This window comes from Schistocerca americana, chromosome 3 (assembly GCF_021461395.2).
Source record: "Schistocerca americana isolate TAMUIC-IGC-003095 chromosome 3, iqSchAmer2.1, whole genome shotgun sequence".
Classification (NCBI taxonomy): Eukaryota; Metazoa; Arthropoda; class Insecta; order Orthoptera; family Acrididae; genus Schistocerca; species Schistocerca americana.
The window spans coordinates 456,340,262-456,356,997 of NC_060121.1; positions in this window are offsets into that span (position 1 = coordinate 456,340,262).

The following is a 16,736-nucleotide window of genomic DNA, read 5'->3' on the forward strand; positions in this document are numbered from 1 at the left end:
TCCTGCTATTGCATGGACGGCGGTGCGCGTGACTTGTAATAAGCGGCGCCGCACTCAAGATGGTGAAGATTTGGTTGTGCCTTACCCCGCCCCGTCTTCCCATCTTCCCATGAGACGTGTTTGTCCGTTACTCCTACAAGTACTGTGGTATCACATAGCCACATGGCCCTGGCAAGGTGGAGCCATCCCAGAGTGATTGTTTGTCGGAGTCGTATCCTTCGCAGATTTCACCACAAGTACAGTTGGTAATACTGTGCAACAATGCCATCCTATTCCTCTGTCTGCTCTTGACGATGGGGATCGTGATTTGCCGCCTATTGCAGCTCCCGTTGCGGAAATTGTTATCCCATAGTTGTCTCCCGCTGCCTCTGAGATTCACTTTGATTGCCCTGCTTTTTAGGGAGTCGACATACTTTGCAGAGTCACCCTTCTGTGGAGCAGGCCTCGGACCCTGGAAAGTCACAGAATGATGTGCAAATGGTAGAATATCCATCTACGTCCCCGCCTGCAGAGACTATTATGCCTTAGAACTGAGTTAAATAGCCGGAACGTATACGAGTGCGCAAAACAACCAAGGGTATAGTTCAGAAGTTCAGTTGGTGCCGGAACTAACTCCTGCTCTCGAATTCGTCATTGGCCTCCGCGGTGGACTGTGATGAGCGACTGGTGTTTCTTATTATGATTGATTGCTCTAGCATACACTGATGAGTCAAAAAAATTATGACCTTCTGCTTAATAACTTGATTGTTCGTCTTTGGATCGAAATATATAATTGAATCTGCTTACCAGGGATCCGACAGTTTGTTGGTAGGTTTGTGGAGGTATGTGGCATTAGATGTCACAGCACAGATCATGTAATTCGCCAAAATAACGGGCCGTTGATTTGCATACACGGTGATGGCTCCGATAGCGACCAGATGCATCCCACAGGATTTACCTCAGGAGAATTTGTACTCTGAGACATCAACCTTTTCGCTATAATGCTTCTGGAACCACTGTAGCATTGCTGTCTTCGAGACACGGACGATCAAACTGCTGAAAGATGACATCGCCATCGAGGAAGACATCAAGCATGAAAGCGTGCACATGGTTCGCAGTTGTCAGCGTGTCTTCGATTACTACCACATGTCGCACGCACCCTCAGGAGAATGTCCCCCATAGCTAATTCAGCTCTTAACATCCCGCTTTAGTGGCATGCTGCACGTTTCGACCCACCATTCACCTCGATGACGGCGTTTGTGAAAATGACCATCGACCTAATGTAACAAAAATGTGATTCACTCTAAAAGCCGACACTTCCCATTGATCGACGGTCGAATACCGATGGTCCCGTGCCCACTGCAATCGTAATTGACGATGTCAAAATGTGAACATGTAAGGGTGGTCTGCTACGGAGCTCCATGTTCAACAATATATGATGAACGGTGTTCTTCGACACGGTTGTGCGTGCACTGGCATTGTGCTCTTTCGGTGCAGATGTCACCGATCACCATCTGTTCCACTTTACAGAGCAGGTAAGCCTCCGAACCGCCCGTTCTGTGAGAGTCGTAAACGTCCAACGATTTAGCGCCCAATGGAAGTTTCACTGTCCTTCTACCTCCTTCTGTAGATGTTCACGAAATTAGTACGTGAACATTCAACCAACTTTGCCGTTTTCGAGATACTCTGCGTAGTAATAATCTGCACTTTGCCAAATTCGCTTATCTCAACGGATTTCCCCATTTGTAGCCCAGGTGTTCGCTAAGGCGATTCCCCGTCCGCATACGTACTTTTGTTACCGCGTCACGTGCTCGCAATGTCACCAGCAGGCATCCAACGTAGCGGTGTGCAGTGGTCATAATGTTCTGATTGTTCATTGTGTATGTATTTGTCACCATAAATTTTAAACAAATGTTAACAGAGCTGCGCGTAGCTTCGTTGTGTCACTTTGTACTCGTATATGACTCCTGTGCAATTGTAATGTTATCCCGATAAATACTACTTGCCAGTTTCCCTCTCCTTTGATTTCGAACTGTTTTTAATGTGGCTCCCTAATTTTCTATGGGAATCGCCTTATTCTTTCGGGAAAACATGCCCATTGGTGAAATAGAGGTACTTGAGTCTCATCGAGGTTTCCTTATATGCTCCATTATGTACTGGTGACACAGTGGAACGTACGCTTTTCTTATAAAGATGATATTACGTATTTATCTTTCACAAAGGAGTCCTCGGGGTCTTTTATTGTGTGGTCATTTTAACTGTGTTCTGCATCCTGTTGATCTGTCTCACCATTGTAATTACTATCGGGATTTAAACGAATTGATATGCTTGACGCACTTGGACGATGTTTGGCAATGTAAACATCGGGCGATGGTCAAATTTACGCATTTTATTGAGACTTCTGGTGGCAGAATTGACCATTTCTACATATCGGACTGGATAGATGGTCGCATTCTTGCAGTGGACATTATCTCTGGTAGCTTTGCTGGTCACTGTTCTTTGGACACCACTCCCCAACTTGTTCGCCAACCACTGAAACTATTTCGATGTTGCATGTTCCTCTCTTGGCAGGTCCTTCTCTTGGTGGTGTGATACACGATGTGGGGGAGCGTAGTTTCGATCCGCTGGTAGGTACTACCACTCTGGAGTGGTGGACCAGAGGTCCGTCAAACTTTGATCATTTGTTGTGCTGCTAGGGTGAGGGATTTTCGGAGGAGAACTCATGAAATTTACTATTCTCCCTTGTATGACGGTGCAGAAAACCACCCCCCTCTTCCCCCTTGTGAATAACAGATATACGAAGTGTTAAAGAAAAGTCGTTGCAGTTGAAGCGGCGACAGGTGGAAGAGCTGCGGGTGCGATGTAAATCACGATCACTGTTGGTGGAGGAATTGACCTCGTTATACCATCTGCTTCGACATCGAGTTCGGTATCGCCGCTCTTGCACTACTTCTCTTACGGCAGCAGAGAGCCGTCAGCTGACAACACAAGTTGATGTCGTTCACGTCTTACACCAGTACTATGATGACCTTTACGACGAGGGTACACCTAGCGACTCTTCCTTCGACCGAGCCCGAGCGGAACGCCGAATTCTTAGTCGCCTTTCACTCAGATAACGAATGTGGTCTTATTGTTACCTCACCTTCTCATGAATCGCCAATTATTGATGTGCTCCCAAATGAATTTTATGTCCGTTTTTGACCCATCTTTGGTGTCTCATTTATGTCAACACTGAACGAAATTATAGGGGGGTTTGTCCGCCCCATTCAAGGTCGCAAAAATTGTGTTGATACCCAAACATGATGGTCGTAATACTGTTGATAATTTTCATCCTCTCACTTTACCTAGTTTCAGCAGTTACAAGAACATGGTGCGGGTGGTAACTCGCAGGATGTCTGTCTTGCTGGGGGCTGTCGTCGGCGAATGACAGAGTTGTCTTCCGAGTCACTGTTTTCTTACACCTGTGGCGGAAAACCGTGATGTGGTTCCGGTTGCTGCCGTTACTTCTGTCTACTGTGCATTTGCCTTATTTGATTTTAATAAGTCTTCCGTTTCCATGAATCATGAATTCCTGCTTCGGATTTTGGAAATAATGAGATTTACTGTTGAGGCTCGTAGATTGTTGTCGAACTTATTGACAGACATTACAGCTTCGGTAGCTGTAAATAGGTAACTTAGACCCCTGATTACCACCCATTGGGGACTGCCACAGGAGGTCCCCTCTCGATGTATTTGTTTGCCTCATCTCTGAAGTCCCAAAGATTACTCCCAAGCTTCAGGATTCGACACTTTTTGGAAAGAACCTCGCTGTTTACGCTTAGGCTGGCTATATGATGGTTTTACTCCACCGATGATTATTGACGTGTCTCAGAAGCGCAACTTAACGAGGGCAAAAGTAAATTTCTTGATGTACAGGGTTTCGTTGAAGCAGTATCCACGTGGGCGACTGTTATCGATAGAGATACGAGTACGTCACTTGGAGTGGTTATAGATCGTTGTCTGCTCCAGATAGCGACTCTCAGTGGGAGATCGATTACTGATAAGATCCAGGGGGCAATAATGGGAAGTGAACGACGCTCTCTTCAGAAGGTACCTATTTTGGATACGTATGTGTTGTGCAAGGCACCATAGAGCCTGTATCGTATCAGGATTGACGACACAAATAAGTGCAAAATGCAGTAGGTGTGCGTCACTACATATGCTGCAGCATCGGTTTACCTGTAGTGCTCATCTGTCAGACTGATCCTGGCCCCGAAAGCAAAACAGGCCCTGGCTCAGGAAGCAGTTGACTATCCTCACTCGGTCTGCTGAAACTGCATATTCCGCTGATATAATTCTGCGGTCGGCTGCTTCTTTCAGAGACCAGTATGAATACATGGTTGGTACATTTTGCTATTGCTGATGAGGGTGATGATGACCATTTGGCTTTTCGTCAGTTTATGTCGGAAGTTTGTTGGTTTTTGCTTGCAACTGCCTCGATTCCGAGAGCTTTTTGCGAACATGCTGAATCTTCCATTTCAAAGACCGGGCCGCTATTGGTGCTGTTTTTAGAAAAATAAAATAAAACAAAAATAAAAGAAATCTTGTGAAGGAACAGCTCAGTGAGGGGGGTGGGTGGTGAGGTGGAGGGGGGAGGGTAGGCGCCGTGCTCAGGCCTCGGGATTCGGACCCTGCCCACCTTACCTCCATCTGCCAGCAGTTGACTGTAACCATTATTGTTTGCTTTCTGTAAAATGCATTTCCTCTTTGCTTTTTCTAATTCATTATATTTTCATATACGTAAACTACAGTGTATGATCAAAAGTATACGGACACCCCTAAAACATACGTTTTTCATATTAGGTGCATTATGCTGCCATCTGCTGCCAGGTAGTCCACATCAGCGACCTCAGTAGTCATTGGACATAGTGAGAGAGCAGAATGGGATGCTCCGCGGAACTCACGGACAACGAACGTGGTCAGGTGATTGGGTGTCACTTGTGCCATAAGTATGTGTGCGAGGTTTCCACATTCCTAAACATCCCTAGGTCCACTGTTTCAGATGTGATAGTGAAGTGGAAACGTGAAGGGACACTTGTAGCACGAACGCATACAGCCGACCTCGTCTGCTGAGTGACAGTTGAAGAGGGTCGTAATGTGTAATATGCAGACATCTATCCAGACAATCACATAGGAATTCCGGACTGCATCAGGATCCACTGCAAGTATTATAACAGTTAGGCGGGAGGTGTGAAAAATTCGATTTCATGGTCGAGTGGCTGCTCATAAGCCACACATCACGCCGGTAAATGCCAAACGACGCCTCGCCTGGTGTAAGGAGCGTAAACATTGGACGATTGAACTGTGGAAAAACTTTATGTGGAGTAATGAATGATGGTACACAATGTGGCGATCCGGTGGCAGGGTGTGGGTATGCCTAATTCCCTATGAAAGTCATCTGCCAGCGAATGTAGTGCCATCAGTAAAATTCGGAGGCGGTTGTGTTATGGTGTGGACGTGTTTTTCATGGAGGGGGTTGCAACCCCTGTTGTTTTGCGTGGCATTATCACAGCACAGGCGTACATTGATATTTTAAGCACCTTCTTGCTTTCCACTGTTGAAGAGCAATTCGGGGATGGCGATTGCCTCTTTCGATGCGATCGAGCACCTGTTCATAATGCACGGCCTGTGGAGGAGTGGTTACACGACAATAGCATCCCCCTAATGGACTGGCCTGCACAAAGTCCTGACCTGAATCCTATAGAACACCTCTGGGATGTTTTGGAACGCCGACTTCATGCCAGAACCCACCTACCGACGTCGATACCTCTTCTCAGTGCAGAACTCCGTGAAGAATGGGCTGCCATTCTCCAAGAACCCTTCCAGAACCTGATTGAACGTATGCTTGCGAGAGTGGAAGCTGTCATCAAAGCTAAGGGTTGGCTAACACCACACAGAAATCCAGCACTACCGATGGAGGGTGCCACGAACTCGTAAGCCATGTGTCCGGATACTTTGATGTATGTAATGCTCATGTTTATTATCTTTATTTCAATGTAAATCAACTGTATATGACGAATAGTCAATAAATTACTGTTATAAAAAAAAAGAAGAAAGGTGGATAGGCCGGTTCCCGTCGGATCACCGATGTTAAACACCGTCGGACGTGACCATTGTTCGGATGGGTGACCTTCCGGGTACACCGTGTGCTGTTGACGATTATCTCTTCGTCTTTGTGGCAGGTGGGTAGGAGGGGCGGTGGCGTAACGTCCCGATCAGTAGTCTTTGCGCAACTGTCGTTGATAAAATTCCAAATCTCTCCATAACTGTACGTACGCAACACTGTCGACGGGGACCGTCTGTCGGATGGGGGACTAAGCCCAGCAGGCCCAGTAGGGTTCTTCGAGAGGAGTAGGCTATGTTCCCACATCCGGTTTCACCCTCTCTCTTCTCTCATCGAACATGGTACTAGACCACACACACACTCATTACAGTTATTTACATTTAAGAGTTACACTTCCACACACTACTCCTATATCGCGAAGGAAAAGTGCCTGTGGGCGCGGATGATAGGAGAAACCTTTCTAATTAAGTGGCTGAACCTGCCCTTTGGGATCCCCCAGCCGGTCATGTTACACGATTACGATTTTTCTTTTACTCAGAGAAGGTATCGGTGCGGTGTGAAAAATGGCAATCGACCCTAAACAATAAAAAGTAAGGCTCTCCACATAAGCGCAGAAAAAATTCCGTTAAAGTTTGGTTACATGATAAATAACAGAAATTTGGAGACTGTCTATTTAACCAACTAGCTATGGATTACGAACAGCGTAATTTGGAACCATCACATTGAAAATGTTGTTGCGAAGGTGAACCAAAGGTTGCGTACTCGTATTATAGGCGGAGTACTTAAAAGATGCCACAAATATGCTAAAGAGGCTGTCTATACCACGCTTGTTTTCCTATTCTGGATTACTGGAGTGTGGTTTGGGATCCTTAACAGATAGGGTTCACGGAGGGCATCGAGAAAGTTAAAAGGAAAACAACTGTTGTTGCTTTATTAGAAAATAGGGAAGTAATTTTAGTGGAAGGGATAATGAAGCGGGGATAGCTATCTATTTTTTTAAAAAAAGAAAACGGTGTTCTGCGTTTTGGCTATATCTTTTTACGGAATTTCAGCTACAAACTTCCTCCTCTGAATTCGGCACCTACATGAGCCGGAACGATCATAGTCATTAAACAGAAGGTTCATTCAATATTTTTAAATAATTTATAACGAGATTTATATTTAACGTAATTCTCCTAATGCCAGAGCTGGACAGGCTTCTCAGTGCAGCGTGCAACGAATTTAAGGGGGGCGTATGCTTAACCACTTATGCATTACTGATTGTATTTCCTCATCATCAGCAGACCTTGAACCACTAAGAGCCTCTTTCAGTGGATCAAAAATGTGATGAACTGAAGGTGCTAGATCCGGGGAATACGGGGGTTGGGGCAAGCAGTCGAACCTCAGGTCTCCCTGCACACATCCACTCACGTTTCCTTCATTTCTGGTGAAGAATGTTTTGGAAACCAAACCGTACACGCTTGCTTGGACATCAGTATGTCATGAACAACGTGCTAAGCTGATCCGACAATAACGTTTATCGCTGCTGCCACGCCACTCACTGTAGTTCACTTATTTTTCCCCAGTTAACTCTCGAAATGTTGTTCTCCGTGACAGGACAGACAGAGAATCCTGCACTTGCCGAATCTTCAACATTTCTTACACCTCGTTTCAACTTCTGTGTCCACTTGTACACTTTCACCACCAACTTAGACCAGTTTCATCATATTCCACTGCTATCCGACTCTGAATTTCGATTGGTTTCAACCCTCACAAAAATGTAATGTCACTCGGCTACTCCACGTTGGTGCAAACCTGTAAGGTTGTCGCCATCTTGCATTACTGGTTCCCAACATTCTGTTCGTGAGGCGGGCGTGCAAGCCCCAACGGATAATAGTCCTACAACACCACAAAAATAATATAACAAATAAGCACAAACTTAGTCGAAACTTTTTATTGTTTAACAACTTTTTCGGTTGTTTATTGAATAAAGTTTGTAGGAAACATCAGACCTCGGAACGGACGATTTAGATGTCCGTTCTTCCCACGTGCTATTCGAAAATGGAACGGTCGAGAAAGTGGTTCTACGGACCATCTGCCAAAACCTTAAATGTGAATTGCAGAGTAATTAGTTTTACGTGTATGTACAAGTAGTTGTGTTAAGGACGCATCCGTTTCACTAGGGTGAATGCAGTGTTCACACTGTAGAACGCGGAGATGGTGTAGAACTTGTACCAGGCTGTCATGCTACCCTTCACCTCCAGCGTAATTCATGGGAGAGAAATGATGAGCATGCGCCAGTGGGGTGTATGGAATCTGCATGATAAGGTGAGTGGACGTGGAGACACAACAAGATGACAGAAATGAGCTGTCGTGTTAGGAGGCACTCGTCACCACACAGTGAATAATTTGCCCGATTTGTTACCGTATCAATGCCGACTGCCATAGTGTCTACATAGAATGTAGTAGAACTCATAATCGTGTAACACGACCTACCTAGAATGGTCATAAAAACATGCTAAGTGACATGGAAAGTAGTTGAGTAACACGTCCTGTCAATTACAATCTGGTCTAAACTCGGCAGGAATGTTGTCTGTGAATGCAGACCCATCTCACTTAGTTTTCCGAGCGAACTTCTTAATGGAAATTTGGAGTTGAGTACCTTGCAGAAGGCTCACAACAACAGATACAATGCTTGTATTCAGTGTGCAAAAAAAATACCGAGAGCAGATACTAGCCGACTACAGGCAAGTATTGTGGTTCTCAAAGTCACGATATTAGCATTTTCATATGACGAAGCTAGTCGTTGCTTTTATCCGATGACGTGTTCTGATTCTTGTGACAGTCTGTGCCTGAAGATGGAGGGTTTCTAACCCTTGAAAATATCCGTAACGAGTAATACAGGACTAATTTAGTCAGCTTACATCCAGTAAATGACTTTTTCCTCGGGCATGTATTCACCATTTTAAGCATTGCACATAATACTACATTCGAAGACTCTTCCCAGAGACGAGATTTAACTGAAATACAACTGGCAGTCAAATAAAACCGAACACCTGCCGTGGGATGGTTCCATCCCAGAGAAATCACCAGACGCGTTAAGGCTGGGAGACAAAACGATCCTCTTTCGTTCAACACCTTCGGCTGCTGACGTATCCACAACCGCACCCACTCTTGTACTTCCTCGTCCGACTGAAACCAATCTCCAAGACGTCTTTCCTCAAATTGTCAAAAACGTGAAGATCATATGGTGGAAGATCCGGGCTGTATGGAGGATGTTGCAGGGCTTTACAAGCAAATCGCTGAAGCGTAGCCATCGTCCGATTGGCAGTATGCCGGAGGACTTTTTTGTGCAACAGGATGAGTCCGACCGACAGCGATCGCGGGCGTTTCGACTTTATGGCACATCGCAGTTTCTACAAAGTGTCTTCATAGCGCTGCCCTCCACGCTCGAGGATCTTGACGAACAGAGGGCCTCCGCAGTCGAAAAATGTGGTCATCATGAACCCACGTGGTACCACATCTCCCCCCTCCCCCCACAATAAATCTAAAGCTGTTCACAAGAAGTCAGGTAAATACAATGTAATAATAAGCAACCAATTGCATTAAATAAATTTAATTTCTTTACCTGTTCTGGGCACTTAGTGCTCTTCTTATACTTACCGCATTATTTCCGAGTGTCAACAATAAGATGCATACAGCAAAATGCCATGATTCTAAACAATATACAGGAGCAATAAGTAAAATAAACTGAATCTATTAATTATTATTTCGTTATATACCACTACAGAGTATCAGGTAAGTTGCACCATAAAGACCACCTTAACACTGCCAATCGGACGAGAGCTACTCTGCAGCGATTTGGTTCAGAAACACTGCAACATCCTCCGTACAAGCCGGATTATTGTGGGGGGTGGGATGCGGGGACGCGAGGGCTGTCGAACCTGTTCCACATGTCCCCTGATCGGTCCAGTGTTGTGGCAGTCCTGCGAGTAGGGGCGCTACAGGGGTGTCACCCCACTCTCCATTGTTGCCAGATGTATCCAATATGGTGGCGATGACGTGATCCAAGATGGCGGCCTGTAGATTTTGCAACAGTGCATTACGTGATCCAAGATGGCTGCCATGACTTCGCTGATGATGCGAGTACTGTTATCCAAGATGGCGGCTTTTGCGGGAAAGTGGCACTCCTCCTGCCATGCTCCCTAGTGGGAAGTTCAAATTCTATCAGAACAGTCTAACCTCTACTATCCTAAGAAAATGGCGGGAAAATAGGTCACTTTGGCTACGTCCACTAATATAAGTCATCTGACCGCCATCTCTTCCTAGGGATTGAAGGGAAATTTGAATTTTGACACTAAAGAAAAGTCACTTGGGCTATTTATACTAACCTAAGAAAATGGCAGGAAGGAAGGGCCATTTGTGCTACCTCCACTATCCATACTCACCCGACCGCCACCTCTTCCTAGGAATTCGTGGGAAGAGGTTCTGTGCTGGACATAAGACTTTATTTTCAGTCTTTATTTAAACAATTAGAGGCAGTAACTCCATGCAGTGTGTTAACCGCAAGGTCCAGAGTCCTTGTACACAGTACTGCGACCAAATGGCACTGTTATCCATTCTGTGATATAATCCAAGATGGCGGTCTGGGGTGGGGGAAAATGGTGGGAAGCAGTGTGTTTGCCATGAGATCCGGGCCTAGTACACAGTACCACCACCAGAGGGTGCTGTCATCCCTTCTGTGACGAAATCCAAGATGATGGTCTGGGGGTGGAGAGGAAGGGTCTCATAACAGGAAATTGAAAGGTATATTGTGTACTTACACAGTACCACCACCAGAGAGTTCTGTCGTCCCTTCTGTGACGAAATCCAAGATGATGGTCTGGTGGTGGAGAGGAAGGGTCTCATAACAGGAAATTGAAAGGTATATTGTGTACTTATAAACAAATCAGTTTGTGGGGGGTTGGATTTCTCTTGCTTATCATTCTCTGGTGTTTGGAAATATGTAGGTCTTGTAAGAAGTAATTACATGGAGCAAACATGTTGCATAACCTAGTATTAGGCACTGTACTCTGGGCATCTTAACCTAATGTTTGGCCCTTTGTCGGCACTTAACCTATTGATCTGTTACAAGTGGTTTTTCATGTCACACCCATTTCCTTAAACTATAGCACCGCCTTTGATACCAAATTAAGTAATTAGTTATGACCTCCCATTATTTGCTGGTACAATTTTCGATTTTCACATGCTTTTGAACGCCATTTCTGCCCCATTCTTCTTTGTCACACACCCTCTTCAACTACTGTACTGCATTTCACATAAAAATTATGCAATTTAACCTAGTGTTCTGCACTTAACATGCTGTTCTGCTCCATGCCACCCACTCATGCACACCCTCACTTTAACTATTGTACCGCTAACACCACGTTGATATAAAAAATGTATGCAAATTAATTAAATCGATATTTTTCACATGTATGCGGTAATAGTTCTTTTTTAATTCACAGCATCCTATTGGATGTTTTTTGCATCTGAAAGTCTCGTCTGCAGAAAGGAAAAGAAAGGTGGGCTGTGCTTCCACACCAGTGGCATTTTGGTATCGGCGGGTAAATTCGATAAAAGCCAATCATAATCCCCCATTCATTCACAAGACATACTTTGTGCTGGGATATAGGAGTCTTTACATAGCGGTGAAAACGTTTGTGTATGTTGAATGAAGAGAGGGTAAGATGTGATGGGTGGGGAGCCATGTTAGAACCATCTGTAGAAATGGAAGTCCTCTGATGACCGACAGGTTTACCATTAACGATCGCACATAGACAGTGCTTTAAGTCGAACGCAGGCTATGTCACATGATGGATGCCTCCCGACAGAATCTGAGAAAACGTCGACATGGAAGCGAAGGGAATCAGGGAAGCAGTCAATTTTTTTCCACTGAGGCAGCATTATACTGTATGTCTATTGAGGTACCAGTGATACACACGAGTTGACTACTGTATTTGACGCTTTTCAGGAAGCAGAGAACCATCCGCCTCTTAACTTACATACATCTGCATTAAAGGATTACAGAGAGTGGATAGAGTGATCGATTGAGATGTGGCTGTAACGAGGTATAATTTAATGGTAGGCTGATGATGCACTCTAGAGAGGGAGAAGTTGGTGTAGGTCAGTTTTACACTATTCGGTCAGAATTCATCAGTCTGGTGATATAACCTGCATTCGACTCGTATACAGCCATGTGTTGTGTATGTGATTTAAAGCACTGTCTACTTGCGATTGTTAATGGTAAACCTGTCTATCATCAGAGGACTTCGTCTCATGTGTGATGAAACGTGACACATTCCTCTAAACGCACTATGTTTTATGCAATGTACTCCATCCGCCTGTCACATATTGGATGTAAAATCGAGACTTCATAACTAAGTTAGCGATAGGTGCTTATGAGCACTGCAATCCCCATGCATACATTTGTCTGACAGATGTGCTGTTTACAGAGTTAGTGGCGAAATGACTTGCAATTTTCACATGTCAGACGCTGCTGCTATGCGCTTATCTGTTTCCTTGTAAGAGGTATTCCCCATTACAAACGAGAATTTTATATAGGGCTGATGCACGCAGGGTACAATTTCTGAAGCATGATCGGATGTGAACAGTGAATGCTATACATCTCTGGAAAACTATATTGTGCTCGTATCCCACAGAGCCAATATTTTAAGGAAGTAGGTTTTTTGTTTTACAGTTCGATAACATATTTTATCGTCGAGAAACCGGGAAAAAGGATGTATGTCTTGCGCTTGATATATATTTCTTACATTGGAATATTAACAGCGCTACACTCCGTACGACTGATCGGTCGGAAACGCATGTGATCTAACATAGCCCATTTTATATGCGGAATGTTGTAGCCTTAGGACTGCATGTGTTTGTGTTCTCTCTTACCAATACCTCCCTTGTACTGATCCTAGACTCTGGAATAATACTTTAAAATTGATAGCATGGTTGATTTATGTAATAATGCTTCGAACTCCATCCGTCTGGAGCTCCATTGCGCATAAAAATCATCAGATTCTTGTTCTTCCGCTTTTGCTATTACATCACAACTCTTTCAGATCTGTTACTATACATCGGTAAGGAATGCTAAGCATGTCGACATGGGCGCATCTCAAGATATCTTGTGCACTCGAGTGAGCAAGGACTCGGCAAGCTCCATTCATTCACGAGGCATGAAATGTAGCGGTCTACTTCTGGTCGACTGCAGATTAAATCAGTAATGGTGCTGCAGGGCAGGTTGATCAATGACAATGTGAGGGGGATCCTTCAGTCTCTAATTTTACCCTAAGACTGTGAGAATGCTCTGTGACTTCCATCAGAATATGCATAGATCGCGAATTAAGCACTATCCTCGAAGTGTTATAAATACGTAGAGCGCTGTCTGATATACTTTGACGATGGATGTGTTCCAGAGTTAACAATGCATGAACGTATTGCACATTCCTCTATCCACATTCACAATGATACTAGCAAAGTGGGGAGGGGGTGGTTTAGCTATGATACTGAAATTGGGAAACATGCTGTCACACCGTTGGTCGGTGTGGATATTACTGTAAAATTGGTAAAATTGTTCACACAGTCAATTGTAATGCCTATTATTTCAGTACATTGGGGGTGTGTTTTCCATCCCATTTGTCCACTGCTACGCTGTTGGTAACCATATAATGACTGACTGACAACGCTTGTCTTAGTTGGGGAAAGAGTTTTGTGGAGGGGTGACACCTTCTGGGGATGGCTACCACCGAAAGAGTGATTGAGTACATGACTGCAATATGAGTAATCAGTCTAAATGGAATGCAGAGCAATCCTATTCCATCACTGTGACAGATGAGTTTTACTGTAGTTTGGAAACCCACGCCAACGCCACAAAACTCTTCCAATTTCCTTATGTTGTAAATGACTTTTATTTAATATCATCCAATGTATGTGTGGTGTGGTGTGATATGGTAACAACAGTAACAATATGATTCACACCATGCGAGATCTAGAGGTAATCCAGTTGACCTATCTTCTCTCCAAGTTTCAAACTTCCCACCAGGGGGGCGTGGCAGGGGTGTGTGGCACTTTGCAGCGATCTTGGGTAACGGTACTGGCGTCGTCAGCTGACGTCACAGCAGCCATCTTGAATATCGTCAATTGCGTCACAGTGTGACTTCTTGGATAACGGTACTTTGGGGTGATGTCCTTGTTGTCTGCAAGAGCCATGGACCAGAACGTCTACATCTACATTTATACTCCGTAAGCCACCCAACGGTGTGTGGCGGAGGGCACGCTTCTTCTGGTCGTCTTAAAGAATGATATCAGCTGATGTCACAGCAACTATCTTGAATGACGTCAGTTGTGTCACAATGGATGTCTTGGATAACAGTACTTTCGGGTGATGTCTTTGTTGTCTGCGAGAGGTTGTGGATCAGAAAGTCTTAATGTCAGTTTAGAACCTGACACAGACTCGAAGTCATGGCAGAAAAACAAAATGTTTGGCAGTGTACAAAGCGTGTTAGAGCAGAAAAGAAACAATGTTTCAAACAACGACACAGGGTCACAGGGAGCGTCTCTTGCGAATTACAGTATAGTACACTTGATACGATCATCCTCCTACATTACATGTGATGAAACTTTAAACTGGTTTGTGCAGTTGATCAATATCTGTGTATTTAATAGTATCTATGCACGCATGGGGTAAAAATCCTATCTAGTTCTCTGTCGGATGAAGTTAGTTGAGCTTTTATAGTTCGTAATTTTTCTCTGATGGATGGTACAGAATAATGAAGAAAGCATGTTAGGGATATAGATGTGAATGGACGTGGATCTGTAGTACTTGTATGTAGTTTGGGGGTCCACCACAGTACAGTATCAAAAATCCTCATTCTTCTCTCAGTTCCTGTTTCCATTGAATGGTCAATACACAGTCCTGTCGCAGTAACGCAGCCTAGCCTGTTTCTACACGGTATACAGAAGGTGGTAGATATAGTTTCCTCGGACTTCTACTCAGTTCCGACTTGCACTGGAACGATCACATGCGCAAAGCTGCAGGGATTGTAGCGCAAAGTCTGAGACGACTGTTGCATGATGCATAGGGACTACCTAAAACGAGGCTGGAATTTTACTGTAGCAGATAGGTTAGAGAGAAGTAACTCGTTTCGAGATATGAGTCTCAGAAATATTATTCACTGGTAATCATTAAAGCACTTCTCCATAGGATCCAACGCCATTATGTGCTTGAATGGAGGGACTTGATTCCAAATCATAGACATCATTTCTAGTGGATAGCGAGGCACAAGAGATCTGAAAAGCTACTGTATATTTCTTACGAATTAAATTTAGCACAACATCTACCATTGTTTGTGAACCTCCTCAATCAGTCATCACCAATAACTCAGTGGATAAATCACCAAACCTCTGACATGGTATCGAACAGAATGCATTACAAATACTGGTAAAATATCTACCGACGTGAGGGAGTTGCGAATACCTGTTTCATACCACGTTCCTTAGCCGAATCACTTTCAAAATTCAGCGATTTTATCACGAGGTTGCATTGTGAGCTATGTATAACCGGACTGCTGGTCTGATACTATACACTCCTACGATCACTGTCTCGATATTTGTCTGGAAAAACCAATTCATTCGATGGTAATGCCATACCTCGATTTATAAAGCCAGTAAAGCTTTTGACATGGATACTTGTCTGCACCTGTAGAACCAAGACCGCTTTTGATAGAAATATGGTTGTGTTTTTTAACATCTGACAGTTTGTAAGACAATTACGCCTCTCTTTCTAAGACAGATTGGTACCACTCGCCAGAAAAACTTATGAAACATGCCCACCAATGGTTGATTTTCGGTCAGTATTATTTCGTATCGCCGGCAATCAGTTATTGACGAGGTATTATACTTAGTAGTAGGGGATGTGTGATACGTTTGCCTTGGGCATTAGGCTTATAAAGCATGTGTTTGTGTTCAGACAAGTGCACAAGAAAGTATGTATTTGATGTGGAATACTGCGACAGCAAAGGGAAGAGTATGTCAGGTCATAAGAATGGTACAGATATTTCTACACTCCTGGAAATTGAAATAAGAACACCGTGAATTCATTGTCCCAGGAAGGGGAAACTTTATTGACACATTCCTGGGGTCAGATACATCACATGATCACACTGACAGAACCACAGGCACATAGACACAGGCAACAGAGCATGCACAATGTCGGCACTAGTACAGTGTATATCCACCTTTCGCAGCAATGCAGGCTGCTATTCTCCCATGGAGACGATCGTAGACATGCTGGATGTAGTCCCGTGGAACGGCTTGCCATGCCATTTCCACCTGGCGCCTCAGTTGGACCAGCGTTCGTGCTGGACGTGCAGACCGCGTGAGACGACGCTTCATCCAGTCCCAAACATGCTCAATGGGGGACAGATCCGGAGATCTTGCTGGCCAGGGTAGTTGACTTACACCTTCTAGAGCACGTTGGGTGGCACGGGATACATGCGGACGTGCATTGTCCTGTTGGAATACTTGCCGGTCTAGGAATGGTAGAACGATGGGTTCGATGACGGTTTGGATGTACCGTGCACTATTCAGTGTCCCCTCGACGATCACCAGTGGTGTACGGCCAGTGTAG